This window comes from Hyperoodon ampullatus (assembly GCF_949752795.1).
Source record: "Hyperoodon ampullatus genome assembly, chromosome: 4".
Taxonomy (NCBI): Eukaryota; Metazoa; Chordata; class Mammalia; order Artiodactyla; family Ziphiidae; genus Hyperoodon; species Hyperoodon ampullatus.
The window spans coordinates 158,523,354-158,538,774 of record NC_136917.1 but is presented as its reverse complement, the minus strand read 5'-3'; positions in this window follow the sequence as shown (position 1 = coordinate 158,538,774).

Genomic DNA, 15,421 nt, shown 5'->3' with positions numbered 1-15,421 from the left:
GACACTTTCAGCTCTTTATCAAAAGTTCAAAAAATTAACAAACTTTTATATTGGTGCTGACAAAAGGAAAAAAAGTTGACTCAGAAACTGTCTAATCCATTTTTCAGAATTATAAACTTTGATAACTAAGCGAAAATAATAAAGTTGAGTTCTTGGTCTCAAGCTGTGTTTTTAGGGCTATGTCGGGAGAAAAACTGCCCAGTGTATTTAAGCTATTCACATATCATCTGTAGTAAGAATTTTACTAAATGTGGCTGTTTTGTGGAGCAAACACATTGTTATGCCAGAAAAAGTTGTGAAAATTTTGGCTTCACTACATGAAGCTGATTAGGGAATTTTTCACTTGAAAGTATCAGCTAAAAGTCTTGCCTGGCAATGTGGAAGCTAGCCATAAAAAAACAAAAGCATATAAAATACATTGTAGTCAGCATGCCTTGACAAAAGCATCTAGTTTTCTCATGGAAAAGGATCAAGATTCCTTGGTTAGAGGGCATGTTAATTATTTGGGACCATATCATGCAGAGATAATTGAGTCCTTCATAAAATGACTTCTGTGTTCCATATAAAGCCCTGTGGCAGCAATGATAGCTCCATATCACATAATGAATTGGAACCATATCTAAGTTGTCACTATTGCCCCACATCATTTCAAGTCTGCCTTAAGGATAGCATGACAGATAAGGTAATCCAGTGGGAGTTTTTGGTGAACATTCGACAGCAGCATCCATTATGTATCTTATTGTTCATCATGTCTAGAAAAGCACTTTGATGATAGAGAGCACATCTTTCTGGTTCAGTGCAGTATCCCCAGTGTTTTTAACAAGTGTATCTGATGCATGATAAGTCCTGTTGCATGAATTATTAAGTCAACATAGCATGCCCTATTAAAAAATGTTCTTGTTGTGCTTGTGTAAATAATGAAGTAGGTGTGTAGAATATAGATGATTAGTTATAAAACAAAGGGCATATTCTAAGCACTACCCTCCATGACTCTGTTTTGCTTTATCTTTTTCTAGAACTGTAGAATTGTCTAGATTGGATTTCTTACTCTAAAAACAGAAGCCATTTTATTTTACTTTAAAGGATATATAAATTGCAAATACAGTACATAGGTAAAGAAAACACATACAGCATATACATGTTAAAACATTAAATAATGTTAGGCAACCAAAGTAAAAATAAACTAGTGGGAATGCATCAAACTATAAAGCTTCTGCACAACAAAGAGACCAATGAACAGAGTGAAAAAACCTACAAAATGGGAGAACATATTTGCATACTGTATATCTGACAATGAGTAAATATTCAAAATATAAAAGGAACTCCTACAACTCAATAGCAAAAAACTGTATATCACAAACCTGAATAAAAAATGGCCAAAAGACTAGAAAAGATATTTTCCAGGAAAACTTCCAAATTGCCATCAGATTAAAAGATGCTCAACATCAGTAATAATCATCAGGGAAATGTAAATCAAACCACCATGAGATATCACCTCACACATGTTAGGATGGCCATTATTTAAAAAAAATACTGTTAGATAGAATAAGGAAAAATTAGAATCCTTGTGCATTGTTGGTGGGAATATATAATAATACAGCCCTTAAGGAATACAGTGTGGAGTTTACTTAAAAAGAAAAAAGAGAACTACAACAAGATCTAGCAATCCCACGTCTCAGTATTTATTCAAAAGTATTGAAATCAGAATATCAAGACATCTGCATTGCCATGTTCACTGTAGCACTATTCACAATAGTCAAGATATGGAAACAACCCAAGGGTCCATTGACAGATGAATCAATAAAGAAAGTGTAGTAGATACATACATTCGTGTATAATTCACCCTTAAAAAAGAGGGAAATCCTGCAATATATGACAACATGAATGAACCTGGAGGGCATTATGCTAAGTGAAATAAGTCAGTCACAAAAGGACAAATATTTTATGATTCCATTTATATGAGGTATCTAAAATACTCAAACTCATAGAAGCTGAGACTAGAAAGGTGGTTGCTAGGGGCTATGAGGGGGGAATGGGGAATAGCTTTTCAATGAGTATAAAGTTTCAGTTGTCCAGGATGAATAAGTTCTCGGAGTCTGCTGAACAACATTAAGGCTATAGTTAACCATACTGTACTGTGCAGTTAAAGTGTTAAAAGGGTAGACATCATGTTAAATATTCTAACTACAATAGAAACATAACTATACTAAATTAAAATTGAAAAAATAATGTACATTAAGTTGAATATACACTATTTCTTGGAGGCGGATAAGTATATAAGCATGAAGGATGGAGAGGGCTAAAAGATGACTCTTTGTTCCTTTATTAGGAGTTGAGTATATCATGACATCAAATGGTAGAATTCTAGAAATGACAAGTCATGGTTTACAAAGTATGACCACTAGATATTTTTGGACTAACACTGAAGATGTTTGCCATCTATCCAAATGTAGATGTCAAAGAGTTACTTAACTTAATTTATTTATTAATTCCTTCATTCTTTCAGAAACTACTATATACATGTATGAATGTATGAATTGATTGATTGATTGATGGCATTGTGTGTCTGGACACCGTCTGAAGCATAGGTTTTAGAGAAAGAATTCATTCAGAGAGAAACATTTTTGTCACCCAGAGAGAAAAACTGTTGCTTAGGTTGTCAAAGACACAGGAATGAGAATGTTTTGATATGCAAGAAGTTGTAAGCATTGTTGATTATTGCTGAAAATTCAGTTAATGTAGGAACCCAAAAGTGCCACTGAATTTAGACACATATAGGACACTGTTGACCTTGGCCAGAGCAATATATATAAAGAAATGGAGGTAGGGGCTGGATTGTGATTGTCCAGAATTTGAGCACTTTATACTGGTAGATATAACTCATAGTTTTCTTCGTTAATTACACTATTGAAGATTAAAATATTTAGTCAAGGAAGCAGAGATACTAGGCTTTCAGTGAGACACGAGAAAGTCCTATTTATTCCTTCAACTTCTTGATAATGTGATATTTGGATATATGGAGTGCTGATTTCTGCCATGGAGAACAGAAAAAATATGCAACCAAATACATAAAGCAAGAATCAGAAATGCTGGTCTCTCAAATGCTAGATAAAATGGCACAAACCGCAGATTGGGTCAAAGTGTCCTAAAAGAGAAAATTATTCACTATATTCTGAAAATTACTTTTTAGCAATTGCTTTATTAATCTAGTGCTTCAGTTTCATCTTTTATTACAGCAATTAATGAAAAGTCTATATTAATGAGTCAACATTTATTTTGTACAAATAGAACAAGCAATTTCATGTTTTTTAATATCAAACATCACACTGATTCCGTGATATTTTTTATTCCAGTTCCTAGCAAAATTAAAAGAAACAAATTTGTTTGGGATTCTGGGTGTCCTGCAGTTATTTTGGTGGACAGTTTTTCTCAGCAAAGAGAGATTATTATGTATAGATAATTTATATAATTAATCAATTTATATTGATTATATCAATATATATGATATAAATATCTAACATATTGCATATACTTTATTTTATGTGGGAATGTGTATACTATATTAAATATCATGTAACCCCTATATGTGTGAAAAAATATGGAATATAATCACCTAGTTTTGACTAAGCAATTTATATCTAGTAAAGATAATAACTTTGTGTTTTCTAAAGCAGTTTAAAGTAGGATATAAAAGTGAGTTGGCTAGTTATATGGTTAGTTTGTTCTGTGAAAAGCAGCTATAATTCTAAATTTCCATCTCTCTTAATTTTGTAATGCATAAGAGTATATATAAATTGATAGAGCAAATATTTCTCCTGTTTCTATAGTTTATAAGTTATGAATACTTATTATATCATGTCTCCTTTATTGGCCTGCAAGTTACATACCTTTTTACAATTATTTCTTTATTCTTTTTATTATTAAACATGTATTTCCAATTTGTCAAGCCCAGTGCTAGTTAGTACATTCACTTTTTTTCCAGAATAATGCAAGGGCCATGAAAAATTTATATCTAGTTCACCCTATTAAATTAATATGTCATTGTCATTCTGTATTTCAATACTAAATACTCTATTTAATTTCCACAGAATACTGTTAGACAGTCATAGTTAATTTAAATTTACTGACATGGTTTTCATTTCCATTGTCCTTCATTCCTCTCTGTTGTTGTTTAAACTTGTCGCTATGACATTTTATCTTTGCTAAGCCTGACTTTAAGATTCCCATTGGTGCTGGATTGCTCTCAAACTTTCACTCAGATTTTGTTTCCATAACACCTCTATTTCAAGAGAAGAGTTTTTAATTTTATTATTAATATCAAATAATTCATTTTAAGATATTACTCTGCTCTTTTATGTTTCAGTCACCTAACAAAATCTTCATTTCATATTTTATCTCCTTTATAACTCCGGTATCTGAAACCCCTACAGGTCTATTTCTATTGACCATTAGTCTTGCTGGTTGTTATTCAAAGTTTCTCCTCATAGGCCCAGTCACTTAGAAAGGGTGTGGAAAGTGCTTTAAAACATGTTTCCAAGTATTGAATACTAATAAGACGTTATTTTCCTTCTGATATAATGTATTTGCTTTATCCAGGCATCTCAGGCCATTAATAAACCAAGGTCATGATATTTTAATTTCAAGAGTTAAAGTAATTCAAATCTAGTTTTTGGAAAATTTGTGCCAGACTCTTTCAGGGTCACAAAATAAAGGTTTTGGGAGTGGTTATTAGCAGATATCCCCTGCATGAACAAGTCTGAGCTCCAAATTTTGTTCTCATATTCCTATGAGGCTCATAAAGGCACATCTCAGGTTGTCTGCTGCCTCTTTCATAAAAGGCAAATGTACACTGGGGAAAAATAGTCCTAAATGCTAGATTCATCTCAGAATATATGTTGTTTTCTTCCCTGGGAAGATGGTCTAGACATTCTCAGCAATTTTGTTAGCTCTTTGAGGACTACAAGCAATTTTTAAAATATCTATATTGTCCAGGTTTCTTAATTGTCTTCAGTAGAATTGGTCTCAATGATCTGATCCACCATTACCAGATACAGAAATCTTACATATTCTTTGTAGGAAAAAAGAATCTGCCATTTGCCTGTATATAATAAAAGAAAAGAAAAGAATTTTGATAAAAATAACTTGAAAAGGAAACGTTCACAGTCTGCTTTTCTTGTAGTTTCTCAAGAGTTTGTCTGCAATTGAACCACTTTATTTCTTTCACAATAGCCAATATAGTGTTTTATATGCAATAGATATATTTTATGAAAATAGGCAAGTTGAAATATCATATGTTGCCAGAGTTTTAAAATCTTTGTGCATTATTAATATTTTACATGGACAAATTCGTCCATTAACTTTCATTAAATGTCATGATTTTTTTAATAAAGAAAATATGTTCAAACTCGAAAGAAGTAAGAACTTTAATAATTAAATCTGCTCAACTAAATTTCCCATGCAGTTCAAGGAGAAACAATATATATAATGAAATTCTATGTATTTTGGGGGAAGTTCTCATCACCTAGTAGCAACATAGGCTTCAGAGCTATTATATGGTTAATATTTATTTTAAAAAATCAAAGAAAGAAAAAAGTCATTCAAGATTAGATTAATTTATTCTGATTATCTACTTCATGAAATTTGTGGCTTGAGGTGAACATATTAGAATATTTAAAACGACAATCTCATTTCAAGGTATATACCCAAAAATAATTAAAAATAGGAATTCAAAGAGATATCTGTAAAACAATATTCATAGCAATATTGCAGTAAGTCCCCCACATACAAACCTTCAAGTTTTGAAATTTCAAAGAGGCAAACATGCGTTCTTGTGTCGAATCAAGTAAGTTAGTTCATGTGTCTGGTGTACATTGTCACATGTGTGCATCCTCTAGTAGTGGCTGTGCTTTTGTGTACTTTACTGTACAGTACTGTATAGAGTACAGTAGTACAGTATCTTTATTTCAAGCCCAGAATGTCCAGAAGCAAGCGTAAAAGCAGCAGTCATGAAGCTGGTACTGCTGAAGAACCGAAGACATTCATGACGCAGGAAATGGCAAGGGGATTTTCTTTATTTGAGGTGAGGAGGCACTGTTAGTTTTTGAAGCAATGGACCCGGATGTAGAACGGTACATTGAAGATTGCAACAGCCGTTCAGAATGCAATCTAATGCTACTGTGTCATCTATGATGAGAAAAAAAGAGTTACTACCCAGACGTCATTGGATCATTTTCTGAAAAGGGTAAATAGAATTGAATCCAGCAGGGAACCAGAACCTGTGCCATCAACTTCAGGTGTGAGTGAAATTGCAGCTTGCCCTCTGTCTCCTATTTCTGACGATCCTTCAGCTCTACCATCTCCCACCTCCTCTCCCTCCTCCAGTCAGTAACTTCTTGCCTGTTCGCTCTGTGTCAGCTCCTGGATGCCAGCTGTTGTACTGTACTACTGTACTTTTCAAGGTACTGTACTGTAAGGCTAAAAATCTGGGCAATTCAAATTAGCATTTTCCTACTATTGCATGAATCAATATGAAAAGTATTCTTTAGAACATTCAATAAGGAGAATTAGCACAACTGCATTTTCACTTAAAAGAGTAACCATGTAATATATGGCTACCCTTACAGTATTGGTTCATAGCACAAGGTGCCTGGACTAGCAGCGTCACTTACACCTGGGAACTTGTTAGACAGGCAGATTCTCTGGCCTCCCTCCAAACCTACTGAATTAAAATCTCTGGTTAGAGCCCAGCAATCTGATAATTTTTTATGGAATACATTTTCAGAAATATTGCCGTCCAGTTTCAAATAAAAGAATAAGTAAATCAAACTGTTTATTATGGAGAGAAATTCAACCTCCATCAATAAATTAATTTCAGAATACAGTTTGTGTATTTTATTTGAGAAACAAAGCATTATTTCATCCATGGCACTAATGTTACAGAAAAAGATTTAGACACATATCACATTCTTAGATATACTGGAAACTTAACAGCGAATTGTGACTTTCTCTAAAAATAAAAAGGAACTTGAGATATTGATGACAATAAAATAATATGGGATAATATATCCACACATAAAAATTATGTTTTTTAACTGTATATATTAAATTGCAAGGTTGAAAATTATGGCATATAATAGAACATGTCATCTTTATTTCTAAAAGTAGAAATTTAAGAAAGTAACTGAATTAAAATATTAATATGTTATGCATAATGTTCTTGTAAAAAAAATAAGGGTTACCTAATGGAAAAGACATGAGACTGGTTCTCAGGCACATGGCCAGATGGCTTTTCTTGCTTTGCCACTTACCAGTTTATGAGGTTGAACAAGTCAACTAACCTATAACCTCTATGTGACTAGACTCTCACTCTAACATCATGTAATTAGACGATGCACAGATTTTTATTTAACACAAAATATTTGAGGAGATAGAATTTCAGGTTAAAGAGAGTGCTGTTACTGAAAGGCAAGATATACAGGCCAATATCCGGAAGAAGAGATTGCTCTGGATTAGCATCCCTAACACTGTTAGATCTTAGAAAGCTAAAAGCCTGGAAGGGCATAGACAAATGGTAAAAAGAAAACAGAATAAAAAGTAAAGGAGGGAGGGAGGGAGGGAGGATAGACATTTTATATACATAGGGTTGGCCAAAACGTTCGTTCGGGTTTTCTGTATCTTATACCCAATATATGTATATATATATTTTAAAACATACGTTTAGGATAACAATTCTTCAGGTTTAAAATGACCTCCAATTAATTTACGTTTATGTGGGTGAATATTTAGTCAATTTTAGCTCAAACTGTCTATGAAGACCAATTCTCATGAAGGCATCCGGCTGCAGACTTACATAGCTACTTAGTGATCTTGGGTCAGCACGTTGCTCTTTGGTGCTCCACTAGTCTCAGGTTTAAGATTATACTATAATCTGGTCCCTAGGTGCCCAGGATCCATGCCCATTAAAACATTATTTGTCCTACCTAGTGCTATTTTTTTTATTTTAATTTTAATTATTTATTTTTGGCTGCATTGGGTCTTTGTTGCTGCACACGGGCTTTCTCTAGTTGTGGCGAGTGTGGGCTACTCTTCGTTGTGTTGTGTGGGCTTCTCATTGCAGTGGCTTCACGTTGCAGAGCACAGGCTCTAGGCACATGGGCTTCAGTAGTTGTGGCACGTGGGCTCAGTAGTTGTGGCTTGTGGGCGCTAGGGCGCAGGCTCACTTAGTGTGGTGCACAGGCTTAGTTGCTCCACGGCATGTGGAATCTTCCCGGACCAGGGATTGAAACTGTGTCCCCTGCTTTGGCAGGCAGATTCTTACCCACTGTGCCACCAGGGAAACACAGTCCTTTTTTTTTTTTTTTTTTAATGTCTCTATGCATGTATAATATTTGAGGTCTATACCCATCTGTATGCAATGGCCCTCTGTGATTTTCTTATTCTTACCCCAGGACTTTTCTAGTTAACTGGTTGCTTCACTGTTTCTACATCCCCATATTGAGGTACCTATTTCATATGCTGGGGTGAGTGGGGCCACTACGTTTAATTCATCATTTGTTAAGGCTTCCTAGATTCTCTATTCATCTGCTGTGATCTATTCCCCTAGAGGCTGACATCTTTGAACCATATTCTCTAGATTCCCTTTCCATGTGTTTTTAAGTTGTAATCAGCCAGTGAGTTGCACCAGCAAGAAGTCAGAATGCAAGGGACAAGGGAGTTTACATAATTCCCCTTTGCCCCACCCTCCCTGTCTAAGCAAGGTTTGGCCAGTGGCTGCATTCTTCTATAGCAGCAGCCCCTCTTGGAAGCTCCATTTTTACATTTCTGTGTCCCCTGACTTTTATCACGTCTCCCTTCCTTGCACCTTAACCCCATGGTGGTAATGGGTCCCTCTTGTTATTTGTCCCTGATGCTTCACTTCATTGTTTGGTTCCCTTAAACTTCATGAAATTCCCCAAATTTTCTTTAGTTTTCCCATTACTTTTTATGAAGAACTTGACTAGACACTTTATTAGTCATCTGTCAATGCCATCAACCATTTGTGAATTGTTATATAAGTCCAATAAGATCTCTACCTTAATTAGCATGCACTAACTTCAGGTTATATTTCGGGAAGAAAAAAGAAGTAATCCACATTAATTGGAAGGTCATTCAAACATATGTAACATATTTACCACTCTTGGTTCCTCATAAGGGATTTTCACTTACAGAGAAAGCTAGGATCACAAGCTCTAGATTCTCCTGGGTCTCCTCCTCATCCTCTCTTCTCCTCCCCTAACTACTTCCTCTTTCTATTCTCCTCTCTTATTAATAGAAGATCCTCTATCATATAGTTTTGTAATCAACAGTCCTCTGCTTCTCTATGACAAATAAGATAAAGGGACTTCAAAAAGGAAAGAAAGAAAGGAAAAACAATCCCAGTGAAAAAGCAAAACATTGTGATATTTTTTTTTTAAAAAGATCAGAAGATATGAATTTTGAGATGTAACATTCATAGATGTGATGAAAAATTTATTGTCTTGGCCAGGTCATTACAGGAAAAATTAAAATCACTGTACTCGATAAGATTAAAGAATTACCAGATCAGAGTGTCATATACATGTAAATGTGGCTTACAAAAAACTAAGAAAAGGAAAATGTGAGCGTGGCTTACAAAAAACTAAGAAAAGGAAAATGTGAGCCAGATGCTTAATTTCTCAGAGAAATAGGGATATTGTGGATATTAAAAAAAAGGTTTATTGAAATATAATTCATACTATTTCATACAGTTATACAGATATAATTCATACATACCAAGCAGTTCACCCATTTAAATTTATACAGTTCATTTGTTTTATTATATTTATAAATTTGTGCACTCACTATGTTAATTTTAGAATACCTTCATTTCAGTAAACTCCATACCTGTTAGCAATCATTCCCCAATTTCTAGAGTCTCTGTATCCTAGGCAACCACTAATCTACATGTCTATACATTTGTTTATTCTGTACATTTCATAAAAGCAGGTAGCTTCCTTCCTTTACCACCTCAAAGAGTCACTATGCAGATATGATGTAATTTATACATATCAATTAAAATTTAAAGCATGTAAGTCAAAGAGTAAGAATAGCGATAAGGTAGAGCATAAGCATAAATGAGGTCATTCATTGAAAATGTTCTAAATGGAATACGTTTTGATTTTCTTATTTCCTTTAGAATAGATTAGGGTTATGTTATCAATAGTTCCAATAGCTCAGTCATGTGTTTATTTAGATGTTGTTTTTCCATATTCTTTAACTTCTACCATTTAATTTCATATATATCCATATGACTTGCATATTATGTGTGTGTGTGTATATATATATATATATATATATATATATATATATATATATAATCTTATTTCGATGATTTATGTTTCTTACTCATAAAGTCTGGCATAGAATTAGTAAGTGCTTTGTTTTGTTGTTTCTTCTAACAATCAGTTTTGCAGTTAAAGAACTGTGCATAGAGTTCTTACTGTCTATTAGTATTTACATATTTCTTCATCTCTGTCCCTATCTACTTCACCCTTATTATTTGACAAAGATGAAATATAAATAAAAGAAAGAAATCAATAGTTATTCTCAGATACAAATGTAAGGAAGATGCAATGTGTAGCTTTATGATATTTTTCTACACCACTGAACAATTCAGATTCTACTACTTGGTATGAATGTCATCAGCAAAATGCAGTATGACCAGATCAATCTTTGCTTTAAATTATTTCCAAGAATACATTTAAAAATTTAAGATTTTCTTTCATATTTATTGATATTTTAGTATTCTTTCTTTGGTTATTATTGTCATCTCAGAGTTTTCTTAGGCTTCTTATTTCTTCAACCCCGTCTGAATATGACATCATTCTAGTGCAACTGTAATAAAAATTTCAGTTTTTAAACCAATCAGTGGCAAATATCCATTAAAGCAGAATATATTTTTCTCACTGCTATTTTGGGAAAATAAATTTCGTAGCAGTTTCCTATGTTGAGGTAATTTTGCACGTGTGATAAGGTGATGTATTGGGAAGAGGACAAAACTTATGTCTGGCCAGTTTACTTCCATAAATATTTTCAAAGTGCCTATGTTTGGTTGGACATTTAATGTTAAGTGCTATGGGTTAAAGAACATGAAAAGGATAAACCTTACCTTGGAAGTGCTTACTGTGCTTCATGAACAAATGTTACCATAATATGGTGAAGAGCATTTATAAGCTGTTGCTGAAGCATAAAAGGGGGCATTTCTGTCTTTTTTTTCCTGGTGCACAATATACTGATTCAATATCTCTATACATTTCAAAATAATAACCATGATAAGTCCAGTTACCATCTGTCACCATACAAAGATATTACATAATTTTGCCTTTATTTCTCACACTATACCTTTCATACCTGTGACTCATTCATTTTGTAACTGGACGTTTATACTTCCTAATCTCCTTCACCTCTTTGTCTCATCCTCCCAGCCCCCTCCCCTGTGACAACCACGTGTTCTCTGTGTCTATGACTCTGTTTCTATTTGTTATGTTTGTTCATTTGTTTTTTTTAGATTCCACATATAAGTGAAATAATACAGTATTTGTCTTTCTCTAGGGCATCGCTGTATTATCTGTGCAATTGGAAAAGGATTATTTAAGTAATAATCTATGACCTCTGTTTGGAAATACAAATAATAGTTAATGAGGTGAATGTGAGTGGGAAAGGCACATTTTTTTCTGGTAAAAAATCAGAATGAGTAGAAAACCAGAATTGAAAAACAACATAATGTAGGTGAGAAATTGCACTGTTTTGTTAGTGATCACTGAAATGTAATTTAGAGAGTAAAAGGTAACCTGGTTTCTGGCTTGAATTTAGTCTTCCTAAAACTCAATTTTCCTTAATACTTAAAATTGTGATATTAGGGGGTTTTCTTCCCAATTCCATAGTCATTTTGTCATAAAATAAATAAATAATGTGGAACTATTTCTTCACTGGAAAGTCCCCATTAGATGTAAATTGTTAATTCCACAATTCTTTACAGGGCATGAAGTGTTATTGCCAAAAATAAAATCAGTGGTTTTATACATGATATTCTGCTTACTCATATACAACTGTTAAAAATCGTAATTAAAATCTCAGACTACTCCATAAGTTAGTTGAAATATTTTACATATAAAAGGAAAATTTATATATTATTTATTAATACCTGCTGCCAGCCATTTTTTTAGGAACAGTGGGTATTTCCACAATACATGACTATTTGGAGGTTACCTATAAGCAAGTGAGAAAAACAGATAAAAAATAATAACTTATATAGTAAGTCAATGTAGAAAATTTAATGTGTAATAAAATAAAAGGAAGTACTACGGGAAGTGGTTCAATTTTAAATGGGAAGGATAGGGACATCTTCACTGAAAGGTGACTTTCATGCAGAAGTTGGAAAAATATGAAGAAGAAAATTATGTGTCTGAATCAGGCAAAAAGATAAGCAAGAGCAAAGCCCTTGAGGAAGGAATGAGTGAGGTGTGTTCTAGGAACAGTGCTGAGGCCCATGTGACTCACTTGGAGTAAGTGAGACAAAGAGTAGCAGGAAAAGAAGTAAGACAGAAAGAAAGAAGGGCAGATGGTTTCTGGCAATTATGGAAGTGTTGGGTTTTTTTTTTTTTTTTCCTTTTTGTTCTCCAGAAAACTGGAGAACTTTGATCTGAGGAGTGCATGACAATGTACTTTAAAAGATCAGTTGGAGTGTTGTATTGGGAATACCATGAAAGCAGTCAAGGGTAGAACTGGTGGTACAGTGAAGAGATATTTTACTAACTGTTGGAGCAGCAGCAGTGGTCCTGGATTTCAATTCATGACCAAACTTATGAGAAAAAATAGGATTTACTGAGAACCAAATTTGTATAGCTAAAGAGTACAGGAATATAGCATGCTTAATGGCAGCCTGGTGGGAGACATAGGCTTCTACCATGGGATGTCTGTAGCCAAAGGAGGATTACCTCAGCTCTGGGAAGCTATCAGTCTGAATGTTCCTTCTGCTTTCATGATTTCCATTGCCTGGTCCAACTGAATTTAACCAATTTCAACTTACTTTCAATAACTTGCACTTGTTAGTTACAGATAACTGAATAACAGGTGCTGGATTACATACATAGTGTGCAGAGTGGAATTCTGATTTATCTTAGAAAAAGTGCACTAATCTTAGGATCTCCTTAAATTAGTATAGCAAGAAGGATTCCACCAAAGATTAAAACCTCAAATGTTCCTGAAGCTAGAAGAAACGCTACAGGTCTTAAAAGATGTATTTCCTCCCCCCCCAACCCTATTCTAACCACATTTAAGATGGAACCTCAGAAGATTTTTGGTAATTTAGTGGTCTAACTCATAAAACTCAAGTGGCTTGGTACTTAGTCTTAAAATTCTGCCTGGATGGGAATTTTACAGAATCTCTTAAGTAGCTGCCTTTTATGATTAGTACATTAGAACCACTCCAAACAAACATTTGCTATTTTTCTCTTTTTATAATTTCTCCTATTATAAAAAGCAGTCAAGACAGCTCATGAGCAAACAATACCAACCAATCAACAAACAGGAAAAATACTCTCCCAGTTTCCATTGCAGTATTAACAAACAGCAACTTCCGAGAAATTACAAGCTAGCAGTTATCATTCTGGAGAGTAAAATGCCAGCTTCCCTCTCTTTGGGTCAACCCCAGTTTCTGTAATTTTCCTCCCCACTCGTCATTTAGTTTAATGGGGAAGAGACTTACTCAGTTGAGGAGGTATGTGTTACTGCTACAAATTCCTTCCTTCATGAACATATCTTTGAAATTTCTATTATTCTGTCATGTAGACTTATTTAGGGGTTAACGATGCCAGACAGGTTTTGCTGTCAATGAAAATATCTTGTATAGTCATTAGAAACAGCGTGCAGTCATCTCCCATTGTCTTCAGCTTTCAGCTAAAATTCTGAGATTATAAAATACACCATTTTTGATATTCCAAAATAATACCCTTGACCATACTTATAAAGTAATTCCATTTACTAACCTTTCCAATCCATGTAACACACTGCCTTTTCCTATGTCTTAAAAATACACATAATGGAAGATAAGTAGGGTAAACTTGCCTCTTAATGATGAATGCTGTGCTTCATCAAACACTTATTCCGTAGAATTAAAGACAAGAAAGAAAAGTCAAATTATTTGCAAAGTTATCAAAGTATAAATATTTTGCTTGTAAAATATGCAATGAAAATCTCACACTTCAAAGAATACTATAAATTGGATTCCATTAATTTTTTCAACACTTGTAAATGACACTTTCTTCTCTCAAGAATCTCATCATCATGACTCACACAAATCTACTTAGTTAAATGTTAAATCACTCTGTGTAAAATAAGAAACTGCTTGCCAGATTCTGGTTTGTAATTTCTTCTGTAGTAGACTTTCTTGCACAGTTCTCAATATATGTGCCATGGTTTAGAGACCAGAATACATAACACATATCATGATATGTTGGTACTTTTAGTTAACTAGTTCTTGTACAATATAGTCTTTGGGAATGAAATATTCAAGTAGACATTTACAAAATCAATATCTCTATTAGTTTCTGGAATCAAACCTCTGGCATGTAAAAACTAAATAATGACTAGAGTCATACAAATTAATGTACCCATTTCACTTAAAAATATAAATTATTTCTAAGAAAATATCTAAAATATATTGGAAATTATATTCAAATGTGTCCATATTGAGAATCTATTAGTACTTTATATTTATTCAATTATGTCTTTGCAAAAATTAAAGTTTAGTTATACATGTAATTGACTAATTGAGGGGACATTTAAAGGGCATTTAATTACTATATAGTGAAAGGTACAAATTATTAGTTTATTACGAAAATAATGTGAACCTAACTAAATCAGTAAAATATATAATTTTCAAGTTTTTCTGCAGTTTCTACTTAACTCTAAATTATCCTACTCCAGGACCAGCTTTAACTAGGGAATAAAATATGAGTTTACTTTTCTTATATTAAAATCAAAAGGATTATGTTTAGCAAAACTATTTCTTTGAATTTTCAAATGTTTCCAAATAAAGGTATTTTATTAATGACTAATTTTATTAATGACTGATTTTATAATATGACTAATGCTGTACAAGTATTTTTCTGTTTTTATGTCTAAATTATAAGTAATCTATATGACAAAAGATGATGAGTATCAGCTGTTTATACTACTGAGCAGAGAAGGATCTAAGTTATTTATAGTGATTTTGAAACTCTTCATATGTTTTGATCAAATATGTGCATATTTGCTTGGATAAATGTGGTGTTGAAAAGAGTCAGAGCAATAATACCATTTCCACAGATATAAACAGCATCTCAGTGGGGAGAGGAAGAAGATTTTATCCAGGAACCGGAAAGAA